Source organism: Cibotium barometz, chromosome 3, assembly GCF_041138505.1.
Source record: "Cibotium barometz isolate CiBa-2024 chromosome 3, ASM4113850v1, whole genome shotgun sequence".
Classification (NCBI taxonomy): Eukaryota; Viridiplantae; Streptophyta; class Polypodiopsida; order Cyatheales; family Cibotiaceae; genus Cibotium; species Cibotium barometz.
Window position 1 is genome coordinate 68,614,911 of NC_141048.1, and position 14,569 is coordinate 68,629,479.

The 14,569-nt window shown below is 47.0% G+C and overlaps 1 protein-coding gene across 3 annotated transcripts in view; it reads left to right on the plus strand.

The window, feature by feature from the left end:
* LOC147640457 (uncharacterized) overlaps positions 1 to 14,569 on the plus strand; it is an 85,555-nt gene that overhangs the window by 10,173 nt on the left and 60,813 nt on the right. The window contains exon 3 of one of the 3 annotated variants that reach the window (XM_086780868.1): positions 14,372 to 14,517. The exons of the other annotated variants lie outside the window; for them this stretch is intronic. The gene's annotated coding sequence lies outside the window, so the exon portion shown is untranslated. The remainder of the gene's footprint in view (positions 1 to 14,371; positions 14,518 to 14,569) is intronic. 3 annotated transcript variants of the gene reach the window in all.

Genomic DNA, 14,569 nt, shown 5'->3' on the forward strand with positions numbered 1-14,569 from the left:
GACCCAATGGAGCACCAATCCTTTAGGCATTTTCGGGCATGTACACAAATGTACGAGTCCGAGTGGAAAGCCAAGTTCATAGTATCACATGAGTGGCATCAATCCCTGGCATATGCAATTGCCATGGATGCCAGTCCAATGTACATACATAATGAGAAAGCACGGGTGGACCAGTTGGGTGGCCAAATGGTGACACCACATCTCACTAATTGTGCTCTGCAGTCCCTGAGAAGATAAGAATATCATCTAGTAAGATGAAGATGCATTTACCAATAAGATCCCAAGAAATACGAGACATCATTGTAACATGCGAAAGCTTCGGAGAAGAATCGGTAACTTCAATACTCAGAAATCAGCACCCTTTTCGCGACGGCAATTAATGCACAAATTGAAAGGAGTGTGCAGAAAATAGAGAGAGGGAGAGAGAGATGGAGAGGACACAGTATTGGGTCCCAATTACCCTCTGTAGGGCCCCCACCACGGATGGTGTATTTGCTTTTTCAGAATGATGTGAATCTGAAAGACAGAAATCTCTGACCTTTTCTTGGCTGGGAATTCCCTGCCCTTGACCTGAAATCCTTCACCCCTTTGCTTAGCACCCTCTTGGCTTGTCTAGCCTCTTATGCTTGAGCTCTTGGTGGAGAATGAGATGATTGAATGGGATCGTGGACTCAACCTTTTATACTACCCCTACTACAGCAGTTGGCCAGCTTTGCCTGTATGGGCTGCCCCATACTTGCCCTACAGCCATGCAAAGGCTGTAAACTCCTGGAATCTGCCTTTTGCTTGCCCTAGGGCTGTCCTACAGCCCCTCCATGGCTGGTGGGTTTAGCTTGGGCCTTCCTGGCCCTCATGGGGGGGTGGTTTCACACCATCCCCATGCCCACACTAAGACCCGGGGTAGCCCTATGGGCTGGCCCCTTGTTCTAAACACTAACTACTCAGTGATCTGGCATCCGGTACCATACTAGATACACAGAGTCACTGACATCATTCTAGAGGGAGACTCACAGCGCGGATTGGCACTGTTTCATGTGCAGGACAGTGCACACCTGACCTTAGACTCCTGTGCAGGACAATGCACACCTGACCTCGGACGACTGAGATGGATCCCTGGCTGATTCGTCCCGGACTGGGCTCACATGGAACCAGTTCACCATTCTAGGTCCTGCACCTTCTGTACAAAAATGTCTGTGGCATCCAAGTGCGGGATGCACGTGACAATCATCTTGTTGAACGTCACTGGTACATTGGTGAGTCCAAAAGGCATCAGCACAAACTCATAGTGGCCGCGCTTGGTCCTGAAGGCCGTTTTTGGAATGTCGGCCTCTTAAGATCTATCTTAGAGAATATTTTAGCAGTAATTGAGTTGCTCTAGGATGTACTCTATTCTGGGCATGGGGAATCTATTCTTAATTGTTAGCTTATTTAGCGCCCTGTAATCCACACATACGTGTGCGGTCTTATCCTTGTTTTGACAAACGGGATGGGAGCGGCAAATGGTGAGAAGGAAGGCTAGATAAATCTAGCCCGGAGTAGCTGGGATAACTGTTGCTCCAGCTCGCTCTCCAATGCCTTAGAAAGGCGGTAGGGAAACTTGCTGGGAGGCTTTGAACTAGGAACCAACTCCAAGCGATGGTCCTCAGGTCTACTGGGTGGTCTCACAACATAATGTTGCTGTATTGAGACAGGAGATTAGCCATCCTCTGCTCCACTGCGGGTGCTGTCTGAACTGCATTAGACTAAAAGCAGGCATAAATCAACGCACACTCTGCTCCTTTTCTTATGGCTCGTTGGGCCTGAATGTGGGAAATGAGTGGTATTCCAGGAACGCTTCAATTCCCGCAAATCATGATGGGCTCAGGAAAACCTTCAACAATGCGAGCCCAATCAAATTGAAATTGGCCTGTTAATGGGTTTGTGTGAAGTTGAGACCAATGTTGCCACCAAGTAATAGCTTCCCCTGTGAGTTGAGGAGTTGCCACATGGACTTTGTCTTGTGGATCTGGAATTTTAGCTAAAGAAAAATGTGCTTCAAATTGATGAATGAACTGAGTAACAACACCACTTACCATCATACTTACTAAAGTTTGGAGACGTTCGTATGACGGTGGTGTGGATGAAAGATTTGGAGCCATCTTGGGAGGGATGCTAGAATCTATGCCATCGTTTGCCGATGCTGGATTTGCATAGCCTCCTCTTTATTTTTTTCTTCTTCAGCTTTTCTTCTTGCTTCTTCACGTCTTTTGTCGTCTTTTCTTCTTTGTTCCTCCAGACTGAAGAACATTTTTGCCAGATCTGAGGGGCCTTCTTTGGGCTTCTCTTTTTTTTTGCGGCAAGCTGCATCTTCAATGAATTTATTTGCTCCATCATTATTTGTAGGAGCTCTTATCTGCGTGGCAGAAGTGTACTTTCTTTTGGTGTGTCGCTTTGGAGGCTTTGTGCCTCCATAACTTCTTGCTAGCTTTCTTCTTGATTCGATGTCTCACCCGACATGATGGAAGCCTGTATAATTTTTCCGGACCACAGTTTTACCATCCACTGGATTCTCTTACTTCTTTAGGTAGCTGAGTTGGGTCACCAACCTGATGCTTTGATACCAATGTTACATGGATTGAGGTTGATCGTGGTAACGCACAACAAGCCTTCTTTAAACCTTTACTTTGGTGAGGTCTTTAGCATTCAATCACTGAGTAGAGAGAGAGAATAGAAGAGAAAGTAGACAACACAATATTGGGCCCCAATTACCCACTGAAAGCACCCCCCCCCCCACACCCCCGCAAGTAGGAGTATTTGCTTACATTAATTCTTTGGAGAACTGGTGTACAATGCTTGAGAACAAGCGATACGACTGCCCAACGCAAGGACGAGGAAGACCGTATGTCAACTGACAATCAACCAATCCAAGGGCACTGCAAAAGACTCTTCTAGGCCAGTAATGCAAGTCCAGGATAGCTGTAGGACTGCACATATGCTAGCTGAATGCTAAAGAGAACTTCAAGGATTTTTCCCGGAGAGGTAGGAGATTGCTTTGCTGAATTGATGACTGAAAACTACTTGATAACTTGTCTTCTGATGAATTGTGTATGCTGAATATCATGGCCTACTTTTATATGGACAAAGGCTGTTGGTTGGCCAGTCCTAGGGCTGTTGGCCAGTTTGCTGTGGACAAATAATGCCAAAAATAGGCATTTAATGCTGCACTTTTCAGCATTTAAGGCTGTGCAGACTTTGGTTGTCCTTTTCTATGCTTGGCCGATTGCTCTATTGACCCCGACCTGCTGCCTGTGATGCCCTTTGCTGGCCGACTAGAGCATGGTGCTCCCTACTGCTGTCGGCTGGCCGTAGATGCTGTCCAGGGCCGTGAACAGCCCTTGGACAGGCTGTCGAAGCCATGGGCTGGCCCTTTGACTGGCCCATAGGCATGCAATGCATTTGTTAATGCTTTTGATGCACACCTGCTACTAAGGCTGACTGCTACATGCACTTATTTGATGAATTCTCAAAGTGGGTTAAGAGGACCGACTCCAAACTGACCTCTATGGCTTGGAGATTGACCCACGTAGCTCATGCGAGATTGTCCCTGGACCGAGGGCTCACAATGGGGACACAATGTACGACAAATATTCCTAAGAAGGTATCACTCTTGTACAAATATTGCACTGATGATGATGCCAATGTGTCACTGTGGATCCGAGTGCAAGGTGCACGTGACATTGGTAGACTTTTCGGCCTACCACTTAGTGCAATCCTTCTTCTCGTGTCCCAGAGTGTGGCAGAAGATACAATGGTTCTTTGCCTTGTACCTTGTTTGTTCATTCAGCTGGAAGTGCCCTCCTTAGATTTTTCCTTAGGTGTTTTGTTGGGCGTGGAATCTTTCTTATTGCCCGGTTGACCCGGAGAATATTTCTTTTGGTCCCTTTGGCCTTTTCTGGTTTCAGCCCCCTTACCCTGGTTGGATGATTGCTGGGTAGATGCCTGCTCTGCTGGGGCTTAGGACTAGATTGTACTTGCTTGGGCTCTCCTCTGTTCACCATCAATTCGTGATTTTGAGTGAGGGTTAGTGCAGGTGCATATGTCTGAGGCTCAAAAATTCGAACTGGGTACCTAATGTTTGTGTCTAAACCCCTTATGAACTGTTTCAACTTGTCTTCTTCCGATATACTCAACTGTTGGGCCATGGTAATGACCTTGTTGGAATAGGTCAAAACAGGGAAACCACTCAGAGTGAGTTTGTAAAACTCATCCTCAAGATCTGCGGTGGAAGAAAACGAGCCTTGAGGTCAGCCACAAAAGTAGCCCAATCAAATTGATATTGGCCTCTTAAGGGGTCTATGTGAAGGTGAGACCGATGCTGCCACCAAGTAACATCTTCCCGAGTGAGTTGAGGGGCTGTGACATGGACTTTGTCTTGTGGATTTGTGATTTTAGTTTAATGGAAAATGTGCTTCAAATTAATGAATAAACTGAGTAATAGCAAGCATTATCGCACTTACCATCATACTTACTAAAGTTTGGTGAAGTTCGGATGACGGTGGTGGTTGGGATGGTGGAGGAGGAGGAAGGATTTGGAGCGATCATGGGGAGAGATGCCGGAATTTGTGCCATCGTCTGCTGATGCTGGAGTTGCATAGCCTCCCAGTTGAGTTTTTGTTGGTACTCTCGGTCGACTTCTTCCCGACGACATTGCTCTTCCTCATACTAGCGTGTGGCTTCCTTATTCCTTTGTTCCTTTGCATGTCTCTTTCCTTCTTCATCTTTTTCTTCTTGTCTCTTCACGTCTTTCTTTGCCTTCTCTTCTTTGTTTCTTCAAACTGAAGAACTTTTTTGCCAGATCAGAGAGAGCTTCTTTGGGCTTCTCTTTTTCTGTTGCAAGCTGCATCTTCAATGAATTGATTTGCTCCATCATTGTCTTGAGGTCTTCTGTGCGGCTTGGCGGAAGTGCCTTTTCTTTGGGTGCGTCGCTTTGGAGGCTTTGTACCTCCGCTACTTCCTGTTGGCTTTCTTCTTGATGAGATCGACATGGTGGAGGCCTTGGTGACTTTCCTGACCATAGTATTACCATCCACCGGATGCTCTCACTTCTTTAGGTAGTTGAGTTGGGTCACCAACCTGATGCTGTGATACCAATGTTACATGCATTGAAGTTGACCGTGGTAACACGCAACAAAGCCTTCTTTAAACCATTACTTTGGTGAGATCTTTAGCATCCATTCATTGAGAAGTGAGTGAGAAGAGAACGTAGACAACACAGTATTGATCCCAAATACCCATTGAAGGGCCCCCCTTGCAAGTAGGAGTATTTGCTTATATTACTTCTTTCGAGAACTTCTGTACAATGGTTGAGAACAAGAGTTATGACCGCCCAACGCAAGGAAGAGGAAGACCGTACGTTGGCTGAGAACCCACTTATCCAAGGGCACTATAGAAGACTCTTTTGGGCCAGGATAGCTGTAGGACTGCACATATGTTGGTTGAATGCTGAGGAGGAGCTTTAGGGTTTGCTTGGAGAGGATGAGCTGAATTCTAACTTGATGCTTGATTGATTATGCTGTGACCAAGCTTACCGTTAACCATATTAAGTACTCATGAGCAAAGCAAAGTTTATGTGAAAAAAGATGACTAATACTATGTCAATTTACATGATTTGTAACGGTTATATATCTCTGAAACGTAGAGTATTTTGATGAGTAATGTTGGCCCTAGGGTTTCTTTTTATAAAACCCCATGTTGTTGGTTGGAAATATTAAATGGGTTGTGGCTGGTCAACACCGTAATTAACCCCTTGTAACAAAGTCAATTAGTTCACCTGTGGGCGCCTGACCACTAGTGACAGGCCAGTCTAAACCAGCTGTCTGCCAGCATTGTACCTCCCCGACCAGTCTGTAAGAAGCGGCCAATTGGCAGCCTTTCTACATTATGAAGGTGGGTGGTGCACATGCACACATATTTAGTTTCCAAGGGCTTATTTATGCCTTCTTACAGATTTGTGTTTAATATGCTAATAGTAAACAGAAGCAAACAGCTTCACTTGTTGGACCAAGAGTTGCAACGGAGGAGGATGAAGGTGGTCAGCCAACAAATGTGCTCAGCGTGTCCCTTTGGCAAGGGCTGCTAGCACCCTAGAGTCGCACACATCTGCATGGGCCTGCAGAGCCTCTGGCTTGCTAAGGCAAGTCCCCACACTACCTAACCAGCCCTCTAGTCCTCCACAAAAGACAGGCTTGGGGGAGAGGGGTCTCTTAGGACTATATATACTCTTCCATCTTCCACACTGCCTTTGCATATGGGATTATTTGGCATCCCTTTTGCCGTCGTGCAATACCTATTACCCATGCGAGGTTTGCACTCCAACACCCCCCTTCAATTGAGCACAGAGGGAGTGGCTCAGGATCATGAACTGGGACTCTGATACCATGTAAGAATGCACAACAATGGAAGCAGAATCTTTACAACACAGAGCACTGAATTGCAGAGCCTCGTCCCCTCATTTATTAAATCAGGCAATTTGCTCTCAGTTCTTGGGCATCTTTATCCTTCGGCAAGCTTTGACCTCTTTTGGTCTTCACCCCTTAGGAGGACATCTGTGTATCTTCTTCGGAGACATTCTTGCACATCATATCTCTTTCTTGTCTCTGGGGAGACCCCATTCTGTAGAGATTAGAGTACTCTGGCCTCCCAGGCCAATGCTTCATATGTAGGCAGATGGGACATCTTGTCAGAGCTTGTCCTCGTCGCCAGTCTAGGAGACTGCCTTTGATGGACCCCCCTCTTGGTCCCAGCTTAGCTCCTCCTCAGGGGGCTAGGAGTGATACAAGCCCTCAAGTAGCAGAGCACTAGGACCTGGCCGCGGATGACACTGCTGCTGGAGAGTGGTAGACCGTTGGCCTGTGTCAGAGCCACCAGCCGACTTCTAGAGCTGAGCAGTGCCGCCGTGCCCGCCATGCTAGTAGAGCATAGAAGGATTCGGTTCTATCAGAGAACTATTTCAAGCAGTTATCGTAGCATGAACCCGACAACGGCAGTGGGCGCCCCCCAATCACTTCGAGGATCCCTCCTCCGGCCCCTCCGGTTTGGAGATCGTTACCCCGCTGAGATTCCTCTTTAGGTTCTCAGATTCCATTGAGGCCAGTTGGTCCCATCGAGCCTTCGGCGAGCCCCTCCCCCCACTCTTCCTCTTCGGAGGACGACTCCCCACCGCTTCCATCTCCCAGCTTCCCAATCCCCAACCTTGGCCCCCGACTCTCCCCGCATCGGCCCCTCGTGCCCCGTCCTCTTTTGAGCCGGCACCCCTTCCTCCACCTCTCTTGAGCATTCCCGCCGCCCTCTGGCTGTGCCTGACCTAGAGCGGAGGTAGTTGGGCGAGTTCAGTCCGCCGATCGATTCATCGCTTCTTGTAGCCGGTAGAGATGTCCATCGATGCCTCCCCAGTGAGGGCTCTCCTGCCAGAGTCACTAGGATCCGGGGGCAACCAGTGGACTATTCCGATGTCTCCCTGTCTCGAAGGAACTGATATTTTTGAGGAGATGGTAGCTCCCATTCATATATGTGTGGTGTTCCACCATTCCAAGCCATCTACGCTAGAGAGTGGCGGGATGATCTTCTCCTTTCCCTTGAGTGCAGCCCCGAGGATAGATTGGGATTTGGAGTCGGTGTTTGTCACCATCCAGGGGAGGCAATGGAGCTTTCGTATCATCTACAGGATCTGCGCATCATTGACGTGCTTATCCATCTTTGGCTTCTGGCTCGGATGGAGCTAGGAGGCTTAGGCCATAGAGATCAGGATGGGGAGGTGCTGTCCTCCAGCTTGGAGGTGTTGCTTTTTGTGTTCCTTCTTATCCGAGTTTGCAGTACCCCTTCCACCCTCTTTCAAGTACCTGCATTGCGACAGGTGGAGTTTAGAGTATGCTTACTCTCGAGCTCGGGCAGAGTGACGACACATGGAGGACAAGATCCGCACCCACCTGGTGCGCCTTCGTCCTAGGACTGATTGTGACTACTCCTTGTCGAAACCCACGCCCAAGACTCTTCGAGTGGAGGGCAGTTCCGATAGCTCCGCCTCCCATTGAGATTGATATGCGGATTGCCTCATGCAACATTCAGGGTTTTGGGGGGCCTCAATGTTTTTAGAGGCGAGGCATCCTTAGAGGAGAGCTCGATAGAGCAGTAGTTGGGGTACCCATTCTTTTCCTCTAGGAGCACCATCTTTCTGAGGGGCATACCTATTGTTGTGGGAAGATTCTACGAGGCAGGAGTCACACTTTTTGGTCTCCCTCTCTTGGCTCCTTCGCGAGGTAGGGGGGAGTTTGTATTTTTGTGAGTGAGCGGCTCTTGCCAGCAGTGGTTGGCTCAGGCATCATAGACATTGGGTGGGCTCAGTGGGTTACGATTAGGATTGGAGAGGACTGTGTGGGCTTCCTTAATGTTTATTCCCCGAATGTCGTTGCAGGTAGAGCCACCTTCTGGAGTATAGTTCGTCAGTCCCCCGCAGAGGCCGACTTTTGGTGCATGGGTGGGGACTTTAACATGATAGAGTCAACAGAGGACAGACTCGAAGGAGACATGGCTACAGTTTCTAGTTTAGAGTAATCTACTTTGGAGGAGTTGATCTTGGCACTAAGAGGACAGGACCCTTGGCACGTGCTAGAGTTTGGACACAGCCATGGGAGTCTTGTGCTTCTCGTGGATTGTCAGGAGGAGCACTGCCCCCAATCTTTCTCGACTTTGTAGGTTCTATGTGGATGAGTGCGCTTGCGGTCATAGTACGATACCATATGGGAATTTTTGGTACGGTATGAAATTTTAGGATAGTGTCACGATTGTGACTAACTCTCTGAATCTCTCCCTAATTACTCCTTAATCCCTCATTAAGTGTAAAGACACCTGTGAAGGGTCACACCCTTGCACATGGGTCACTATCAAAGGACATGTCTATTCATTAAAGACACACCCCTAAGTCCTAAGGACAACCATTGATTCAAGAGCCACACCCCTTCATAAGGATGTGCCTCTTCAGTTGTACCTTTTCGGCCTCTATTTAAGAAAGGCCCCCGTCTCAATGCAATCACTTAGTCTTTTCCTGTAGCATTTGTCTTATGTTCATCAATTAAGTTTTAATCATGTTAATAAAGCTATAAAAGCTTTACAGTGGTATCAGAGCAAACTTTTTCCACCCTGTGACATGCCCAATCCCTAACCCTAACCCTAAAATCAGCCCTAACCCTAACCCTAAAATCAGGCAGCCCAAACCCTAAAATTGGGTGTAGCAAGTATTGAATGGAAGCAGGAGATAATGCCCCATCAAATTCAGCCCCAAACTCCCAATTTTTGCTGATTAGTGCTGGCCAGCCATATGCAAAAAACTCTTGAACAGAGGAAAGACAGTATGCAACCCCTCAATACGGAGGCTTACCTCTTCAGCCGGCACCCTTTCATGGACAAGCACCCCTCCATTGAATAGTCGCATCCATTCGTGGAGTTTCCCCAACTGGCTGCCCGTTGAGAAGCACACGTCGATTTGCTTTAAAAAAAAAAACAAACACATATTATACCCACACTAAGGGTTATGGGTCTAAGGTTCTAAGTGCCACTTATACAAACAAAAAAATAAAAAAACACCTTTATGGGCTCCTTCACGAACTGGCGCCAACTGCCACATAGTCGTGCAGTTTTCAGCCTCCGCTTGCACACGATCTTTAGCGTGCGCCGGCCTGTAGCCGCCTCCCTTCTCGACGGCTGCAGCCCGCCTCAGCCCCTTCATCGTGTGCTTCCTGCTGTCCACTACCTTTGCTTGGACCAGCCGTTTTTCGTTGCAGATTTTCGTATGATTGCCGGCCACCATCTCCTTGGTGCTTCTCCTACAGCAACAATATTATTTATAGCAATCTTCTTCAGGTGTGATTTTCCCGTTTTCTTGGGCATTAAAATCTCACACAATGTGGCGCATTAGCATAGTGGAAACCCGTCACTTCATTCTTTTTGCGTGCTCTCCACTCATCAGAGGCCAATATCACTTTTTACAGGTTTAAGATCACCTCCCAGATCACGTGGTTACACATTACCCTCTTCTCTGACGGCTTATGGCAGAGGAAACCTATGAATTTAGTTATTTACAGCATACACCCTCACAGTCCATAGTGCCCTCTCCTACCCGTGTTTCCCCATCGGTCTCTGCCCATGTTCTAGTGAGTGTGCCCCCCCTCCCCCCCTTTATAGCCCACTCATTACCGTGTTTAGATAGCCATACCGACTTCTCACCTCAGAGAGTTCGATGTGTGGGTGATCCGTGTTCGTACTTCTGCACAGGATCTGGATCATTACTGTTTTATGCTTAGGCGTCATCCTTATCTGGGCGCTATCCTTCCCGAGTGTAGCATCATTTTTCATGAATATTGCATCTATTCTGAGAACATTTATCCATCTTCGTTCACGGTGTGTCCTTCTACACCAGGTTATACACCTTTGACACCAGCAGTTGCCTCTACCCCTGTACCTTCTTCTCTAGTAGCAGACTCTCGTGCAAGCCCAGTCCCAGAGGATCGCCCTCATTATACTGGATGGTCCATAGCTGCCTCACCAGCACGTAGCCTCTTCTCACGGGATTTATAGATGCCACACCCTCTAGTCGATGGTTCTTACTAGAGCCTAGCGGCGTCATCAGCAACAAAAACCCCTAGAGCCTCGTCACCCTGCAGCCTCTACATCAGCATCTTCTCTCATGGCTGAACCTGTTGACACACCGGCTCCTCCAGAATGGCAGCAAGCTTTGCAGCAACTTGAGCAGCAGTTCCAACAGCAACTCCAGGAGTCCATGGTATCCTTGGCTTCACAGATCGAGCAGCTCGACACGGATCGCAACTCCCACACGAGTTCCGTACCAGCAGCAGATGTTTCAGCAATAGTACCAGTAGATGAAGACGTCATTCCTTTCGAGGTAGAAGACGACGACCTTAAAGCTCTGTATCGTCTTTAACAAGCCAGTAAAACAAACCTGAATCTTATGGTGGTCAGCGTAATAAGCGCATCTTAGACCAATGGCTCTACAAACTGCGGTTATACTTTGAAACCATGACCCTTTCTGATTCCAAAAAGGTGATTTTTGCGGTATCCTTCCTCAAAGACACTGCTTTATTGTGGTGGCAACGACGACAGCACGCCGAAAAATCAGTTACAACGTAGGAAAAATTCGGGCGGGTTCTCCGTAAGCAGTTCATACTTGCCAATGCGGATTTCCAAGCCCGTACTCGCTTACGCCATTTGGACCAAAATGGTTCCTTGGCCTCTTATGTCTTCCAGTTCACCAACTTGATACTGGAGATTGACTCCTTGTCCCCAGTGGATGAACTCCATGCCTTCGTTGAAGGTCTTAACCCCACATTGCGTGCCGATGTTCAGAAATATAGTCCTGATGATCTTGTCGATGCCATACGTTACGCCGAGCGCGTTGCAGACATTAATTCTCAAAATTCGGCCTCTTCTAGTCGAGCTAATGCCTTTAAGAAAGCCAATGGGTCTCGTATGAACCGAGATAGTCGAAGAGAATCTTCTGGCACTTCTACCTCCCGGCCTAATCCCCAAATGTTATAATTCTCAATACTCTCGCTGATCAGAAGGATCGTCCTCTTTTCAGTCCCGACGTCTTGAGTCCTTCCAACCACGCAGTTCGGATCGTGGATGGGACCAAGGACGTGGCCAATCTCGCAATCCTCGTTCTTCCACTGTCCTTTCTGGACGGGATTAACAAAAGACAGGATTGTGCACAATTTGCAATGGACCTCATCGTTGGTTTGAGTGCCCCAAAAGACCAACCCATCGACAGAATTCTAAAGTTGAACCCTCCACTTCCGAGGAGAAACCCCTAGTTGCTAACAAAGGAAAGCGTGTGGTTAATCACCATGCTATTGCACATGCTTCGATGATCACCGCTATTGCCATAGTTCAATTTGCCTCTTCACCGTTACCCCAGTGGTTTACTCAGGTTTTGGTTCTTCAAGGTTCTATTTCCAATCACCCTATTCATGTGCTCATTGATAGTGGGTGTTCTCATAACTTTGTGGGAACCACCTTGACCCAGAGATTGGAGATTCGGACTTCTCAAAGTGCTGTTATTTATGAAGTAGAGCTTGCCGATGGTTCCACATCCTTGTGTAACACCGTTGCCAAACACCTCTCCTTTCCAATTCAGCACTATCGTGACAAATTGGATTTCCAAGTCATGTCTTTGGCACATTATGATATGATTCTTGGTCAAGAATAGTTGTATCAATATGATCCCTTGATTTGTTTCTGGAACCATTCCATATAATTTGCTCAAAATGATACGCTTGTGGCACTCGAAGGCATCAGAGACCAACCCTCTACACCAACCCTTTCAGCTCTTCAAGCAAAACGGTGGGTCCGCAAGGACATGGTCTCCCAAGGACATGGATACGAAGATGATGTACCTCAAGCAATCTTTCTTTGCTCCATACTTGGATCTTTTTCCTCGGGAGCTTCTTGCGGTTCTTCCACCTCGGCGAGCAGTCTACCATGCTATTGATCTCCTTCTTGGCAGTGCTCCACCTACTCGTGCTCCATATCGAGTTTCTTTTACGGAATCTCAAGCGCGATACAGCAACAACTTACTAAACTTTTGGAGAAAGGACATATTCGACCAAGCAAAAGCCCTTTTGGAGCTCCAATACTTTTGGTGAAAAAGAAGGATAAGTCTATGCGCCTTTGCATTGACTATCGGGCTCTTAATAAGTTGACTATCAAGAATAAGTATCCTCTTCTGCGCATTGATGAATTGTTTGATCAATTGCTCCATGCAAAGGTCTTCTCTAAAATTAATCTTAAGTTTGGATATCATCAAATATGGTCATTTATGAGTACTTGGTCATGCCATTCGGGTTAACCAATGCCGCTGCAACATTTATGAGCCTGATGAATGATCTTTTTTGTCCTTTTCTGGACAAGTTCGTTATTATCTACCTTGACATCTTGGTGTTCAGTTGTAATATGGAAGAACACAAGGCACATCTTAAGATCACATCATTCATACCCTCCGTGGCCTATGGGGAAAGGTGCAGGGTGGCTTTGACTGTATGTGGAAGTGCTAGGAACCCTTCTTGAGGCTCTGGCGACCTGGCCCTTTTCTCATAGATAGAGGTGGTGAGCCCACTTGGCATTACAAACACCTGTGTGGTTGTTCCCTCCCCCATCCCTTGTATGAGATAGCCTTCTCCTCGTAGAGTGGCAAACGGGAGGAGAAGTGCATCTCTACCCCCCCGCTTGTTCTTTGGTCCTTGCCCTATACAAGGAGGCGAGTTTATATCTAGCCCTTCGAGGTTGTATTTAGCCCGTTGAGGCTGTTTTTTATTAACTAATAAAACGATCTCGTTTCCGCGGGGGGGGGGGGGGGGTGCGGGGGGGGAAGCACTGAATTGTAGAAAGAATTGAAGAGTAAACAATATTACCGCTTGCAAACTTTCATTACAAACTGATGGCTGTCTGCCTATTCGTGTATTCCAAGTAAGGAACTTTGATGGCGATTTACACATACTCTAGATGGAGGATGTCTTTCTTACAAGAGTGCTTGAACACAATGAACTCGATGATGAACAAAGGCTGCCAAACTAGTTTATATAAAGTGGTGAGGGTTGGCATGGACGTAGGTCAACCACAAGGGCCATCTCATGACTTGGAGAAATGACTAACCAACCATATCATATGTTTGGGGTCTGTTGGGATATTGCGGTACTCCCACGGGCATCTGAGACCGTATGGTTTCTCAAATGGGCCCCGCAACCTGATAACAATGTGTCCTCAGTTTGTTGTCCAGTGCTTAGAAATGCTGTCACATAGCCCGCACAAGCATGCATCCTACTTGGTAGAGTGTCAAGTCTACATATGCTGTTTTCTAACTATCTGATCACATTTGGCCACCGTCATTGTCTGAATTGGGAACTATCGGGTGCTCACCACATTGGATACTCCACATGGCTTTACAAAATAGAGCACATCCGTCATCACCGGCGGTGACAACGCGAGGGTGGAGCATTGAGCAAATGCTTTTCCAACATCACTCCTCTCCATCAAACACATGGGGGTGTGGACAGTCAAGATTGCTTTGTTGCTTGCCCACACCGATGAAGACACTAAATAAAATTAGTGTTTACTTCTCCAATTTATTAAATTAAGCATTGCTTATTAGTGAGTTGAATGGTATCTCAATGCATTAAAAAAATAAGTGTGTTTGCAACATAGTTTTTTTCCCCTTCTTCCTCCACCCTAGATAAAATGATTTAGCATCCTATGGTGTGGCTTGATGAGTTGGTGTTGGCATATGTTATTATTTTCTCATTCCATTGTGATGTTTTGACAACTATAGAACACAGGGAGCAGATGAGAAGAGATGTAGTAAGATCAATCAACATTTAAAGGCACACTTTTTCCTCGACATCAGGAGCAAACCCCCGATTAGTTGTGCTCCCTTGAAGACTGGAGTCCTTCCCCTTGGTTCTTTTAGAGTTGAAGGTTTTTGTGCTGCTATTTTTCTCAGTTTTGCTGATTTATCAACTTACCAGGA